This window comes from Capra hircus, chromosome 12, assembly GCF_001704415.2.
Source record: "Capra hircus breed San Clemente chromosome 12, ASM170441v1, whole genome shotgun sequence".
NCBI classification, from domain to species: domain Eukaryota; kingdom Metazoa; phylum Chordata; class Mammalia; order Artiodactyla; family Bovidae; genus Capra; species Capra hircus.
Genome location: NC_030819.1, coordinates 58424420 through 58439705, shown reverse-complemented (window position 1 = coordinate 58439705; position 15286 = coordinate 58424420).

The window sequence follows — 15286 nt, the reverse complement described above, 5'->3', positions numbered from 1 at the left end:
GAGTGACTCCACTTTCACTTTTCACTTTCTTGCATTGGAGAAGGAAATGGCAGCCCACTCCAGTGTTCTTGCCTGGAGAATCCCAGGGACGGGGGAGCCTGTGGGCTGCCGTCTGTGGGGTCACACAGAATCGAACACCACTGAAGCGACGCAGCAGCAGCAGCAGCAGCTTTGGCTCTGAGTTTCAGCACCTACTGAGTTCTCTCCCTTCATTGCTCCACTTGTGTGAGCTGTCCCTGGGCCATCTGCATCCTGTGACCCACTCTGGACACCACCCTACCTGTGTCACTACGAGAGGACCTCCGCCTGGCTCCCTGTCTCTCTCTGGCAGAAAAACTTGACTTTTCCCCACTTTATCATGAAGAGTTCTTCCCCTGCCTGCCTGTCTCTCCAAGTCTTGTTATAAATCTGTGGCGAGTTCCAGCTGTGGGCAGTACAAATTACAGTCTTTCAGCTGTTTTCTTCACCTGAGAGCTTCTCTGCAGAAGGATATAGTAGAGATTTTCCTTATCCACACTTTGGTTCATGACACATTTGCCCACATACATTCATGCACACTCTCACACACTTACACCTACACTCGTACATGCACACATGCACACTTTCTAGAAAGAGGAATGAAACTGAGTTAGGTTTTTTATCTTTCCCTTTCCCTGCTACATACAATTACAATGCAAATATGATGAGTGATACAGGCAGAGAGATTTTCCTCACAAAAGAAGATATCCAAATTGCTCACAAATGTATGAAAACGTAGCTTCATGAGTCATCAGGAAAATGAAAATGAAAATTACGGTGGCATACCATTACAGACACACCAGAATGGTTAAACAGAAAAGATAAACCATCTCAATTGTTGGCGAGAATATGAAGCCACTGGAATTCTCACAAAAGGCCAATGGGAGTGAAACATGAAGCATGCACTTTGGAAAAGTGAAAGTGAAAGTCCCTTAGTCGTTGTCCCATGGAATTCTCCAGGCCAGAATATTGGAGTGGGTAGCCTTTCCCTTCTCCAAGGGATCTTTCCAACCCAGGGATCGAACTCAGGTCTCCCATATTGCAGGTGTATTCTTTACCAGATGAGTCACAAGGGAAGCCCACACTTTGGAATACTGACACTATTTACTGAAGTCAAACATATACATATGCCAGCAATTCCACTCTTAGATTTATACCCAACAGAAACATATACAGATAGACTGAAAGACATATACATCAGTACTTGTAGCAGCTGTATCTATAACAGCGAAAGCTGGAAACAATCCACATAAAATCAACTGTCAAATATTCATACAATGGAATATTATACAGCAACAAGAATGAACAAGCATTATAACACACAACAGCATGGAAGAATCTCACAAGCATAATGTTAGGTGAATGAAACCAGACATAAAAAACTATATACTGTATGCTTTAGAAATGGAGCAGGAACCTCTGGTCCTTGCCCCACTGTGTCCCAGACCCTCTGGTCTGGGACCCTCTGGTCCTTGCCTTCACAACATCCTCTGCCTGACTTTTGTCTGTGGAAAACTTTAGTCAAAGAACAAGTTTAATCAGAGAAATGAGAGCATGCAGAAACAAAGGAAAACAGTCAAAGGAGACCAATAATAATAATGTAGTCATTAAGCATAGTCAAGAACCTTTAGGTCCTTCTCAAGAGCTATAGGTAATATTCTGAGCCATATCCCATGAGCTGTCTCATCGATACTGAAACTCCCACCAGATGGAGGCTAACTACATAGCGCCTAGACTGTAGCCGTGACAAACGCTGCTGCAGTTCCCAGAACTGCCCTCAACGAAATGGAAACAAACCAACCTTGGAAGTGAAGATTAACTGTACCTAAAACAGTAAAGATGACACTGGTCAGACCACCAGAGACCAATCTCAAGATGACTGTCAGAGCTGATTGTGCTGTTTCTGCCCGCAGTCTCCTCCTTCAGCCTATAAAATCTCTAACCCACTGATTGTCAGTGGGCGAGTCAGCCTTTGGACAGACATCTGCCCTCCACTATGGCTGCCAGCATTGGATATAAAGCAAACTTTCCACTAACCTGACCTGTTTATTGGCTTTTGAGGCAAGCAGGTGGAGGCAGCCCAAACCGTTCGGTAACACATTCACTTATAGGAAGTTCAGAATAATTCTATGTTTCTAGAAGTCTGATAGTGGTTCTCTGACTGGGAGAAGTCTCTAGGGTGGGGCGCAGGTAAAATTCTATTTCTCAACCTGAGTGCAAGTATACAGGTATCTTCTAATTTTTGTATGTTTCCATGTGTTCATTATCTTTTAGTTTAAAAACAAAAGTTTTCTATTTTAAAATCCCATGTGATTAAAAAGAATTCAAATGCAGAATTACAATGAAAGAGGATCAAATCCAAGTCCATAAGTGGCCTCCAAGTCTTGCAAGTCTGCCCTGGCTCTGTGACCTTCACCTTCTGCAGTTACTGCCTGGCTCACTAAGCACAACCACACAGTCTTCTTGTTGCTCGGACACCTCTGGGCCTCTGCTCCCCTCTCTGTCTGGCGTGTTCCTCCTCCAGGCAACTGAGGCTCACTCCCTGATTTATTCAGAATGCTACCCACATGCCCACATTCTTCCTGACCACTCTAAAACTCTAAAACAGCACACACAAGCTCCGTGGTTGTCTTCTTCCCAAGACATATCACCACCGCTACTGTATTATTTGTTTCTTGCCCTCACTGTGATATGAGCTCCCCAAGGTTGGGAACTTTTTCTGTTTTACTGATTGTGGTATTGCCAGTGCCTAGAACAGGGATTTGTTCAATAAATGAATGAATAAAACTCAAGGGTGAGGATGGCTCTTTATTCAACTTCCCATCCCCTGTGCCCAGCACAAAGCTTGGTCCTTTGTAGATGCTGAACAGACGTGTAATTGCTTTGGCGTGGAAATCACATTGCCAATAAACCTTCCCGTGGAAGAGGACAAGGTCTTTTGTGAGCAGTATATGTATGCTACCATTTTCATGATGGCTCTGAAAAACAAGGCAAGCTTCTTGAGATCTACAGTAAGGCCACAGATCTCACTTAAAAGACACAAAACCAACTATAAGAAGACATATTAATGCAATGATTCAATATTCCTCAAACCTAAGGGAGTAAGAAAACAATCCTTCTGCTGGGTTGAAAGTTTCCTGCAGAGACGAATCTTGAGTGACAAGCAGTGAGAACACACTGGAATACCTATTTGTCTGATAACAAAGGCTTCCTCCCTGCGGTGCAATATGAACTCTACGTCTTCAGGAGAATGACAGAAAGCCACTTTCTCCCCATGCCCCGGTGACTCACCCATCTTTCTTTGTGTAACCATCGCTGGGGTAAATAAGACTTTGCAGAGCTGTGGAAAGATGGGTACGGCAGCGAGTAGGCCAAACCTAGCACTTGCAAGTCACATGGCTGCAAAGACTCTGCGGTGGGCAGAGCAGCCAGAGGCAAGCGCAGGTTGTCCACCGCCCAGACACTACAAGCACTCCTGCAAGCAAGTGCTGGAGGTGGAGCCGGGCTTCACACAGTCCTCAACCCCCACCCCTGGCAGGGCAGCCCTTGGCCCCAGGAAAACCGGAGCAGGCCTGCACCTCCATCTCTTCCTCCTGGGCAGCTTTGGGAAGATGGGAAGGAGCCCCCTGCTCACTCCTCGCAATGCCCCACTGCTCTCAGGGCTTCACTGATGCCCCACATCCACCCTTCTAAAACTTGCTCTCTGGAAAGGATCCCAGACTCATTCACACTGAGGTGGACAGATTGATAACAGCTTAAGCAACTTCTTCAGTTAAAGGTACATTGGTTCGGATTTCTTTGGGAACCCAGATGAACTCATCCTTTACTTTCCTAGGGACTCACTGGTGGGTCAGATGGTAAAGCCTCTACCAGCAATGTGGGAGACCCAGGTTTGATCCCTGGGTGGGGAAGATCCCCTGGAGAAGGAAATGGCAACCCACTCTAGTACTTTTGCCTAGAAAATTCTATGGATGGAGGAGCCTTGTGGGCTACAGTCCATGGGGTCACAAAGAGTTGGACACAACTTAGCAATAGGGCATGCAGGCATACATGCATGCACATAGATCTCTATATGGATTTTAGGGAAGGAAGGGATGATTTCTGGTTGGGAATAATCAGAGGAGTGTCCAGGTTGGCCAAAGTCAATGAGATGGACCCTGAAGAATGGAATGGATTTCCATGGACAGTGATGGAAAAAGCATGAAAGGCAGAGGACAACCAGGAGCAAAGATGGCCTGGTAAGAAAGTACAGCACACATTTGGAGGTCAGAAGTCACTCACAGCATGTCCTTCAGGATCGTTTGTGTGAGATGGTGGCAGATGACAAGGCTGGAAAGGGGGACGTTCTTGCAAAGCCTATAGGCTTGCTATGACTGATATTCCATCCAACCTGAGACATTGTAGATTTTGAAGCATATGCTCAGATGCTTCAGTCATGTCTGACTCTCTGCGGCCCTATGGACCATAGCCCGCCAGGCTCCTCTGTCCATGGGATTCTCCAGGCAAGCATACTAGAATGGGTTGCCATGCCCTCCTCCAGGAGATCTTCCTGACCCAGGGATCAAACCCACATCTCTTATGTCTCCTGTATTGGCAGGTGGGTTCTTTACCACCAGGGCCATCTGGGAAGTCTTTATGTAGCACATGGTTACTTTATGTCCCAGAGCAGCAAATTAAACTGCGACAAAACGTTGATGGTAAGATACACCCCAATTTCAAAGATGCTAAAATATAATCCCCCCAAAATGTGTCTTAGAGCTGATAAAATACCATAAGTGAGGAGACTGAAGCAGTGTACTAGGGAGAAGGAAGCATAAAAGATCATTTCAGTGACATGAGCTTCATTGGCCTCAGAACAACAAGAGTTGCTCTGACATTATAGGCATGAGTGATGCAAACATTTGGGGCTAGGAGCCTTCATAGTCCAGTATCCTTTCCTTAGACAATTAGAGCCAAGGAGACTAGTGCTCTACCCTGCCCAGGCTGTGCTGCCCCCCTATACAGACTATAGCAAGCTTCTCACAAACCCCTACAGAGAGGAAGGTGGGAACTCAGAAGCATCCCCACTGGCCTGTGGGGCTATCTTGTTTCATTGTCCTCAGACTATGAAAACTGAGATTGTTCTTTTTTTAATTGAAGGATAATTGCTTTACAGAATTTTGTTATTTTCTTTCAAACCTCAACATGAATCAGCCATAGGTGTACATACACCCCCTCCCTTTTGAACCTCCCTCCCATTTCCCTCCTCATCCCAACCCTCTAGGATGATACAGAGCCCCTGTTTGAGTTTCCTGAGCCATACAGCAAATTCCCATTGGCTATCTATTTTACATATGGTAATGTATGTTTCCATGTTACTCTTTCCATGCATCTCACCCTCTCCTCCCCTCTCCCCATGTCCATAAGTCTATTTTCTATGTCTGTTTCTCCATTGCTGCCCTGTAAATAAATTCTTCAGAACCATTTTTCTAGATTCCATATATGTGGAATACAATATTTATCTTTCTCTTTCTGACTCACTTCACTCTGTATAATAGGTTCTAGGTTCATCCACCTATTAGAACTGACTCAAATGCGTTCCTTTTTATGGCTGAGTATTATTCCATTGTGTGTATGTACCACAACTTCTTTATCCATTCATCTGTTGATGGGCATCTAGGTTGATCCCATGTTCTAGCTATTGTAAACAGTGCTGCAGTGAACATTGGGATACATGTGTCTTTTTCAATCCTGGTTTCCTTAGGGTATATTCCTAGGAGTGTGATTACAGGGTCATATGGTGGTTTTATTTCTAGATTTTTAAGCAATCTCCATACCGACTTCCACAGTGGCTATATCAATTTACATTCCCACCAACAGTACAAGAGCGTTCCCTTTTCTCAATACCCTCTCCAGCACTTATTGTTTGTAGACTTTTTGATGATGGTCATTCTGACAGGTGTGAGGTGATATCTCATTGTGGTTTTGATTTGCATTTCTCTAATAATGAGTGATGCTGAACATCTTTTCATGCGTTTGTTAGCCATCTGTATGTCTTCTTTGGAGAAATGTCTGTTTAGGTTTTTTTCCCACTTTTTGATTGGGTTGTTTGTTTTCCTGGTATTGAGTTGTATGAGCTGCTTGTATATTTTGGAAATTAATCCTTTGTCAGTTGTTTCATTTGCTATTATTTTCTCCCATTCCAAGGGTTGTCTTTTCACCTTGCTTACAGTTTCCTTTGCTATGCAAAAACTTTTAAGTTTAATCAGGTCCCACTTGTTTGCTTTTGTTTTTATTTCCATTACTCTAGGAGGTGGGTCATAGAGGATCTTGCTTTATGTCATCGAGTGTTCTGCCTATGTTTTCCTCTGAGAGTTTCATAGTTTCTGGTCTTAGGTTTAGGTCTTTAATCCATTTTGAGTTTATCTTTGTGTATGGTGTTAGGAGGTGTTCTAACTTCATTCTTTTACCTGTAGCTGTCCAGTTTTCCAAGCACCATTTATTGAAGAAGCTATCTTTGCCCCATTGTATATTCTTGCCTCCTTTGTCAAAAATAAGGTACCCATAGGTGCATGGGTTTATTTCTGGGCTTTCTGTCTTGTTCCATTGGTCTATATTTCTGTTTTTGTGCCAGTACCATACTTGATGTACTTGATGTACCACAGTCTTGATGACTGTGGCTTTGTAGTATAATCTGAAGTCAGGAAAGTTGATTCCTTCAGCTCCATTCTTCTTTCTCAAGACTGCTTTGACTATTCAGGTCTTTTGTGTTACCATATGAATTGTGAAATTTTTTGTTCTAGGTCTGTGCAAAATGCCATTGCATTGAATCTGTAGATTGCATTTGGTAGTGCTGTCGTTTTCACAGTATTGATTCTTCCTACACAGGAACAGGGAATATCTCTCCATTTGTTTGTGTCATGTCATCTTTGATTTCTTTAATCAGTGTCTTATAATTTTCTGTGTACAGTTCTTTTGTCTCCTTTAGGTAAGTTTATTCCTAGATATTTAATTCTTTGTGTTGCAATGGTGAATGGGATTTATTCCTTAATTTCTCTTTCTGATTTTTCATTGTTAGTATATAGAAATGCAAGTGATTTCTGTGTATTGATTTTGTATACTGCAACTTTGCTAAATTCACTGATTAGCTCTAGTAATTTTCTGATACGGTCTTTAAGGTTTTCCATGTACAGTATCATGTCATCTGCAAACAGTGAGAGCTTTACTTCTTTTTCAATCTGGATTCCTTTTATTTCTTTCTTCTGTAGCTGGGACTTCCAGAACTATGTTGAATAATAGTGGTGAAAGTGGACACCCTTGTCTTGTTCCTGATCTTAGGGGGAACGCTTTCACTTTCTCACCACTGAGAATAACGTTTGCTGTATGCTTATCATATATGGCCTTTACTATGTTGAGGTAGGTTCCTTCTATGCCCATTTTTTGAAGAGTTTTAATCATAAATGAGTGCTGAAATTTCTCAAAGGCTTTTTCTGCACCTATTGAGATTATCATATGGTTTTTATCTTTCAATTTGTTAATCTGGTGTATCACATTGACTGATTTGCATATATTGAAGAATCCTTGCATTCCTGGCATAAACCCAACTTGATCATGATGTATGAGCTTTTTGATGTGTTGCTGAATTCTGTTTGCTAAAATTTTGTTGAGGATTTTTGCCACTATGTTCATCAGTGATATTGGCCTATAGTTTTCTTTTTTTGTGTTGTCTTTGTCTGGTTTTGGTATCAGGGTGATGGTGGCCTCAGAGAATGAGTTTGGAAGTGTTCCTTCCTCTGCAATTTTTTGAAAGAGTTTTAGAAGGATAGGCACTAGCTCTTCTCTAAATGTTTGATAGAATTCTCCTATGAAGCCATCTGGTCCTGAGCTTTTGCTTTTTGGGAGATTTTTGATCACAGCTTCAATTTCAGTGCTTGTAACTGGGTTGTTCATAATTTTGATTTCTTCCTGGTTCAGTCTTGGAGATTGAACTTTTCTAACAATCTGTCCATTTCTTCCAGGTTATCCATTTTATTGCCATATAGTTTTTCATAATAGTCTCTTATAATCCAATACTTTGGCCACCTGATGTGAAGAACTGGCTAATTGGAAAAGACCCTGATGCTGGGAAAGATTGAAGGCATGAGAAGAAGGGGATGACAGAGGATGAGACGGTTGGATGGCATCACCAACTCAATGGACAGGAGTTTGAGTAAACTCCAGGAGTTGGTGAGGGACAGGAAGGCCTGGCATGCTGCAGTTCATGGGGTCACAAAGAGTTGGACATGACTGAGTGACTGAACTGAACTGAATATTCTCTTATAATCCTTTGTATTTCTGCATTGTCTGTTGTAACCTCTCCTTTGTCATTTCTAATTTTGTTGATTTGATTCTTCTCTCTTTGTTTCTTGATGAGTCTGGCTAAAGGTTTGTCAATTTTGTTTATCTTCTCAAAGAATCAGCCTTTAGTTTTATTAATCTTTTATTTCTTTTTCATTTATTTCTGCTCGGATCTTTACGATTTCTTTCCTTCTACTAATTTTGGGGTTTTTTTTCTTCTTCTTTTTCTAGTTGTTTTAGGTGTAAAGTTAGGCTGTCTATTCAATGTTTCTCTTGCTTCTTGAGGTATGATTGTATTGCTATAAAATTCCTTCTTAGGACTGCTTTTGCTGCATCCCATATGTTTTGAGTTGTGTTTTCACTGTCATTTGTTTCTAGGAATTTTTTGTTTTCCCTTTTGACTTCTTCAGTAACCTGTTGGTTATTTAGAAACATATTGTTTAATCTCCATGTGTTTGTTTCTTACAGTTTTTTTTCTTATAATTGATATCTGGTCTCATAGCATTGTGGTTAGAAAAGATGCTGGATACAACTTCAATTTTCTTAAATTTACTGAGGTTTGATTTGTGACCCATGATGTGGTCTATCCTGGAAAATGTTCCAAGTGCACTTGAGAAGAAGGTGTATTCTTCTGCATTTGGATGGAATGTCCCAAAGATATCAATGAGATCCATCTCATCTAATGTGTCATTTAAGACTTGTGTTTCCTTATTAATTTTCTGTTTTGATGATCTGTCCATTGGTGTGAGTGGGATGTTAAAATCTCCTACTATTATTGTGTTACTGTCAATTTCTCCTTTTATGTCTGTTAGTGTTTGTCTTGTGTATTGAGGTGCTCCTATGTTGGATGCATAGATATTTACAATTGTTATGTCTTCCTCTTGGATTGATCCCTTGATCATTATGTAGTGTCCTTCTTCATCTCCTGTAATCTTCTTTATTTTAAGGTCTATTTTGTCTGATATGAGGATTGCTACTCCAGCTTTATTTTGCTTCCCATTTGCATGGAATATATTTTTCCATCCTCTCACTTTCAGTTTATATGTGTCTTGAGGTCTAGAGTGGGTTTTGTGTAGACAGCATATATATGGGTCTTGTTTTTGTATCCATTCAGCCAGCCTATGTCTTTTGGTTGGAGCATTTAATCCATTTACATTTAAAGTAATTATTGATTTATATGTTCCTATTGCCATTTTCTTAATTGTTTGGGGTTGATTTTGAAATCTTTTTTTCTTTTCTTGTATTTCTTGACTATATAAGTCTGTTTAACATTTGTTGTAAAGCTGGTTTGGTGGTACTGAATTCTCTTAACTTTTGCTTGATATCTCCATCAATTTTGAATGAGCTCCTTGCTGGATACAGTAATCTTGGTTGTAGATTTTTCCCTTTCAGTACTTTAAATATATCCTGCCATTCCCGTCTGGCCTGCAGAGTTTCTGCTGAAAGATCAGCTGTTAAGCATATGGGGTCTCCCGTGTGTTACTTGTTGCTTCTCCCTTGTTGCTTTTAATATTCTTTCTTTGTGTTTAGTCTTTGTTAGTTTGATTAGTATGTGTCTTGGTGTGTTTCTCCTTGGGTTTATCCTGTATGGGACTCTTTGTGTCCCTTGGACTTGATGGGCTATTTCCTTTTCCATGTTGGGGAAATTTTCAACTATAATCTCTTCAAAAATTTTCTCATACCCTTTCTTTTTCTCTTCTTCTGGGACCCCTATTATTGCAATCTTGGTGTGTTTGATATTGTCCCAGAGGTCTCTGGGACTGTCCTTAGCTCTTTTCATTCTTTTTACCTTATTCTGCTCTTCAGAAGTTATTTCCACCATTTTATCTTCCAGCTCACTGATTTGTTCTGCTTCAGATAATCTGCTACTGATTCCTTTAGAGTATTTTAAATTTAAGTAATTGTGTTGTTTGTCTCTGCAGGTTTATTCTTTAATTCTTCTAGGTCTTTGTTAATTGATTCTTGCATTTTCTCCATTTTGCTTTCAAGGTTTTTGGTCATCTTTACTATCATTATTCTGAATTCTTTTTCAGGTAGTTTGCCTATTTCTTCTTCATTTATCTGGACTTCTGTGTTTCTAGTTTGTTCCTTCTTTTGTGCAGTATTTCTCTGCCTTTTCTTTTTTTTTTAACTTATTGTATTTAAGGTCTCCTTTTCCCAGGCTTAAAGGTTGAATTCTTTTTTCCTTATGGTTTCTGCCCTCTAAGGTTGGTCCAGTGGTTTGTGTAAGCTTCTTATAGAGTGAGATTTGTGCTGAGTTTTTGTTTTTCCTCTGATGGGCAAGGCTGAGTGAGGTGGTAATCCTGTCTGCTGATGATTGGGTATGTATTTTTGTTTTGTTTGTTGTTTAAATGAGGCATCCTGTACAGAGATGCTATTGGTGGTTCGGTGATGCTGGGTCTTGTATTACAGTGGTTTCCTTTGTTTGAGTTCTCACTATTTGATACCCGCTTGGGTTAGTCCTCTGGTATTCTAGGGTCTTGGAATCAGTGCTCCCACTCCAAAGGCTCAGGGCTTGATCTCTGGTCAGGAACGAAGATTCCACAAGTGGTTTGTTATGGCATTAAGTGAGATTAAAACAAATATCCAAAAACGAGAAACCAAAGATGAACCCCAGACAAATGGCAGTTACAAAATCATGCAAATAACAATTAAAATAATAGAATATACACATATACATATACACCCATAAGCAAAGCCAAAAAATCCAACAAAAATAAAGTGCAATAGATTGACCTGGTGAACAAAAGAATTCAACAATTATATTCACCAGTTAAGAACAAAACTAACTAAAGCACAAACTGGAAAACAAAACTAAAGCAAGGTGCCAAGTAGGGAATAAAGCAATGAAAACAAAACTAACAAATATGTTGAAAGAAAAGAAAGAAAGAATAGCTATGCAAAGTTGGAGGTAGATGAAAATTCACATACATTAAAGATTAACTGCAAAGGGAAAAAAACAGTAGGAAAGGCAAATAAAGGAATAAATGCAGAAAAAATATAATAGGTTTAAAAAGATTAAAAGTTAAAATTATAAAAAAGAGAAAAGATTTTTTAAAAATGGAAGAGAAAAAGGAAAACTCCACAGAACTGCAAAAACCCAACGTAGATGCAGAGGTTTATAACAACAATAAAAAGTGTGACTGAATATACACATATTTATATATACCCATAAGCAAAATCAAAACAGTTCAACAAAAATAAAGTACAATAGTTCGACCTGGCAAACAAAGGAAACCTAAAATTATACCTACCAGAACAAAACTAACTAAAGCACAAGCTGGAAAACAAAACTAAAGCAAGGTGTCTATTAGGGAATGCTGCTGCTGCTAAGTCGCTTCAGTCATGTCTGACTCTGTGTGACCTCATAAACGGCAGCCCACCAGGGTCCTCCATCCCTGGGATTCTCCAGGCAAGAATACTGTAGTGGGTTGGCATTTCCTTCTCCAACGCATGAAAGTGAAAAGTGAAAGTGAAGGCACTCAGTCGTGTCTGACCCTTCGCAACCCCATAGACTATAGCCTACCAGGCTCCTCTGTGCATGGGATTTTCCAGGCAAGAGTACTGGAGTGGGGGTGCCATTGGGGAATAAAGCAATGAAAATAAAACTAACAAATATTGAGAGGAAAGGAAAGAAAGAAAAGAAAGAAAGACTAGCTATGCAAATTTAAACAGAGGTAGATAAAGAAGATTTATATACACTGAAGATTAACTGCAAGGGGAAAAGAACAGTAGGTAAGGCAAACAAAGGAATAAATGTAGAAAAATATAATAGGTTTAAGAAAACTAAAAATTAAAATTATAAAATAGAGAAAAGAAAAAAAATGGAAGAAGAAAGAGAAAAAGAAAAAAAGGAAAACTCCACAGAACTGCAAAGGCCCAAAGTAGAGGCAGGGGTTTATAACAACAATAAAAAGTGTGACTGAATATATACATACACATATACACCCATAAGCAAACTGACCTGCCAAACAAAGGGAACCAAAAATTATGTCTACCAGAATGAAACTAACTAAAGCACAAACTGGAAAACAAAACTAAAGCAAGGTGCCAACTGGGGTGCATGGGGATGACCCACAGAGATGTTATGGGGAGGGAGGCGGGAGGGGGGTTCATGTTTGGGAACGCATGTAAGAATTAAATATTTTAAAATTAAAAAAAAAATAAAATAAATAAAATAAAATAAAATAAAACTAACAAATATGTTGAGACTAAAGGAAGAAAAGAATAGATATGAAAAGTTAAACAGAAATAGATAAAGAAGATTTATATATATTAAAGATTAACTGCAAGGGAAAAAGAACAGTAGGAAAAGCAAACAAAGGAATAAATGTAGAAAAAATAATAATAGGTTTAAAAATTAAAATTAAAAAAAAAAAGAGGAAAAAAAAAAAATCTCCCCAGAACAGCAAAAGCCCAATATAGAGGCAGAGGTTTATAACAACAATAAAAAATGTGACTGAGAAAAAAAAAAAAAAAAGAATCCATAGAACACATCAAAACATAAGAACAATAAATGTTTTTCTTGAGTCACTGCAGTCCAATTCACCTCCCTAGGATCCCCTCTAACACTGTGCTCATCTCTGGACCTGCTGTGGGGGCTGCTCAGATTCTAATCTGCTCCTACTCCTCTGTGTTCTTGCCTCTAACGTCCACAGCTATCAGAACTACTGTGTTTTCTTTTGTGGGAGCTCTCAATGACCTTCCATCTGTGGAATCACAGATGGACAGTCTGCCTAGTCGATCGTGTGGATTTAATCTGCAGCTGTACAGCTGGTGGGAGGGTTTGGGGTCTTCTTCCTTAGTCACACTGCCCCTGGGTTTCAACTGTGCTTTTATTCCCACCTCTGGATATGGGTCGTCCACTGGGGTTTGCTCCTGAGGCTGCCCTGGAGGACTTGATTTTGCCCCTGTGAGGGCCAGGTGTGGAGGTGGTGCAGCTGCCTGAGGCACAGGGCTTCTGGCAGCACCAGGGACTCAGAGGAGTTGGCGGCTAGGGCAGCAGGAAACACAGTGCTCTAGAAGGGCATGGCAACCAGTACTGGCCAATACGCTCCAGCATTCTTGCCTGGAGGACCCCCTCCCTGAGAGAAGCCTGGCAGGCCACAGTCAACAAGGTCACAACGAATTGGACACTACTGAAGTGACCCTATGTGCAGGACATTTTTTGCCTGTGGCAGCTCTGCCCCAGTGAGAGTTGAGTGTGAAGGTAGCACAGCTGCTTGGCTTGCGGGGGCCCTGGCGGCGCCAAGCATACAGGGACACAGACTGCCTCCATCACAGGAGTTAGGGCCCTATCAGAGTCTTTTTTTTGAGCCTCTTGTAGCTGGTGATCAGAGGGGCTCTTTGCCCAGTCTTTCTCTGTAGCTCTGCCCGTTGAGGCACTTAGAGGGCTTCCTTGCCTGGGGTCCTTCTCTGTTGTTGAGCGCATCAGGCACATAGAGGGGCCACCCCTACCCGCTGGGGTCCTACTCTGTAGATCAGGGCATCCGGCATTTGATGGGCCAGCCCCTCTATTGTTCAGTTGCCAATGCGGGCACTTCGGGGGAGACAGGCTATGGCGATGACTCCACCCCCTACACATGACTCAGCAGTATCGCCTTGCTTCCATGGCTGCCAGGCTTTCCTCCACAGGCATTTCCCACCACAGTCTCCTCTCTCACATCCCCTCCATCCGTCTCTCCCCAGTCGACAGCAGCCCTCGCCCTGGGATTGCTCCACAATCCCTAAACTCCAGCTCCCAGCCAGCTTGCCATCTATGGTACGTATGGCTGTGGCAAGGACTGTCAGATTCTCATTCCATTTAGGCTGCCACAGATCAGCTGTTCCTCTCTCAGCCTTAAATGTTTCTCCTCTGACTCAGGCAATTGCCCCAGTGTGGGGATCGGACCCCTGCTTCAGTTCCCCCACTCTACAAGGGCAGGTCCAGTCCTACCAACAGTCCCTTTTCCCCCCTAGTTCCTTTGTACTACCGACTTTTGCGTGGGTCTATATATTCTTTCAGAGAAGGCAATGGCACCCCACTCCAGTACTCTTGCCTGGAGAATCCCATGGACAGAGGAGCCTGGTGGGCTGCAGTCCATGGGGTCACGAAGAGTCGGACACGACTGAGGGACTTCACTTTCACTTTCATTTTCATGCATTTGAGCAGGAAATGGCAACTCACTCCAGTGTTCTTGCCTGGAGAATCCCAGGGACGGGGGAGCCTGGTGGGCTGCCGTCTATGGGGTCGCACAGAGTCGGACACGACTGAGGTAGCTCAGCAGCAGCAGCAGCAGCATATATTCTTTCCTGCTGTTCAGGGACTCCTGAACAGCTCTCATCTGGTGTTGTGCATGCACTTCTGTGTCTGAAGGCTTATTCCTGATGTATCCATTGAGAGCGAGAGATTGTTCTTAACAATACATTTCCTAAGGGAAACAAGGGGCCTTTTTGTCTGCTTGCATCCTTATGATAATAAAAGAACCTCAGGACTCCCCTGGTGGTACAGTGCCTAAAATCTGCCTGCCAATGCAGGGGACACAGGTTCGATCCCTGGTCTGGGAAGATTTCACATGCTGTGGAGCAACTAAAGCCCGCATGCCACAACTGCTAGCGGCCGCATGTTGCAACTATTGAAGCTCACTCCATAACAAGAGAAGCCACTGCAATGAGAAGCCGATGTACCTCAACGAAGAGTAGGCCACACTTGCTGCAACTAGAGAAAGCCCCCACACAGCAATGAAGACCCAGTGCAACCATCAATAAGTAAATAATAAGTGACCAAAAATAAATAAACAAGTAAATAAATAAATAATAATTATAAAAGAATCTACTCCAGCTCCACCTTTGAAGCCCAGAAAAACCAAAGATTAAATCTTTGAAAATCATCAGTAGACAGAAAGGAGGAGCAAGCAAATCTTAATTTCAGACCAGAAAACGTCCCTTAGACACACATACACACACACACACA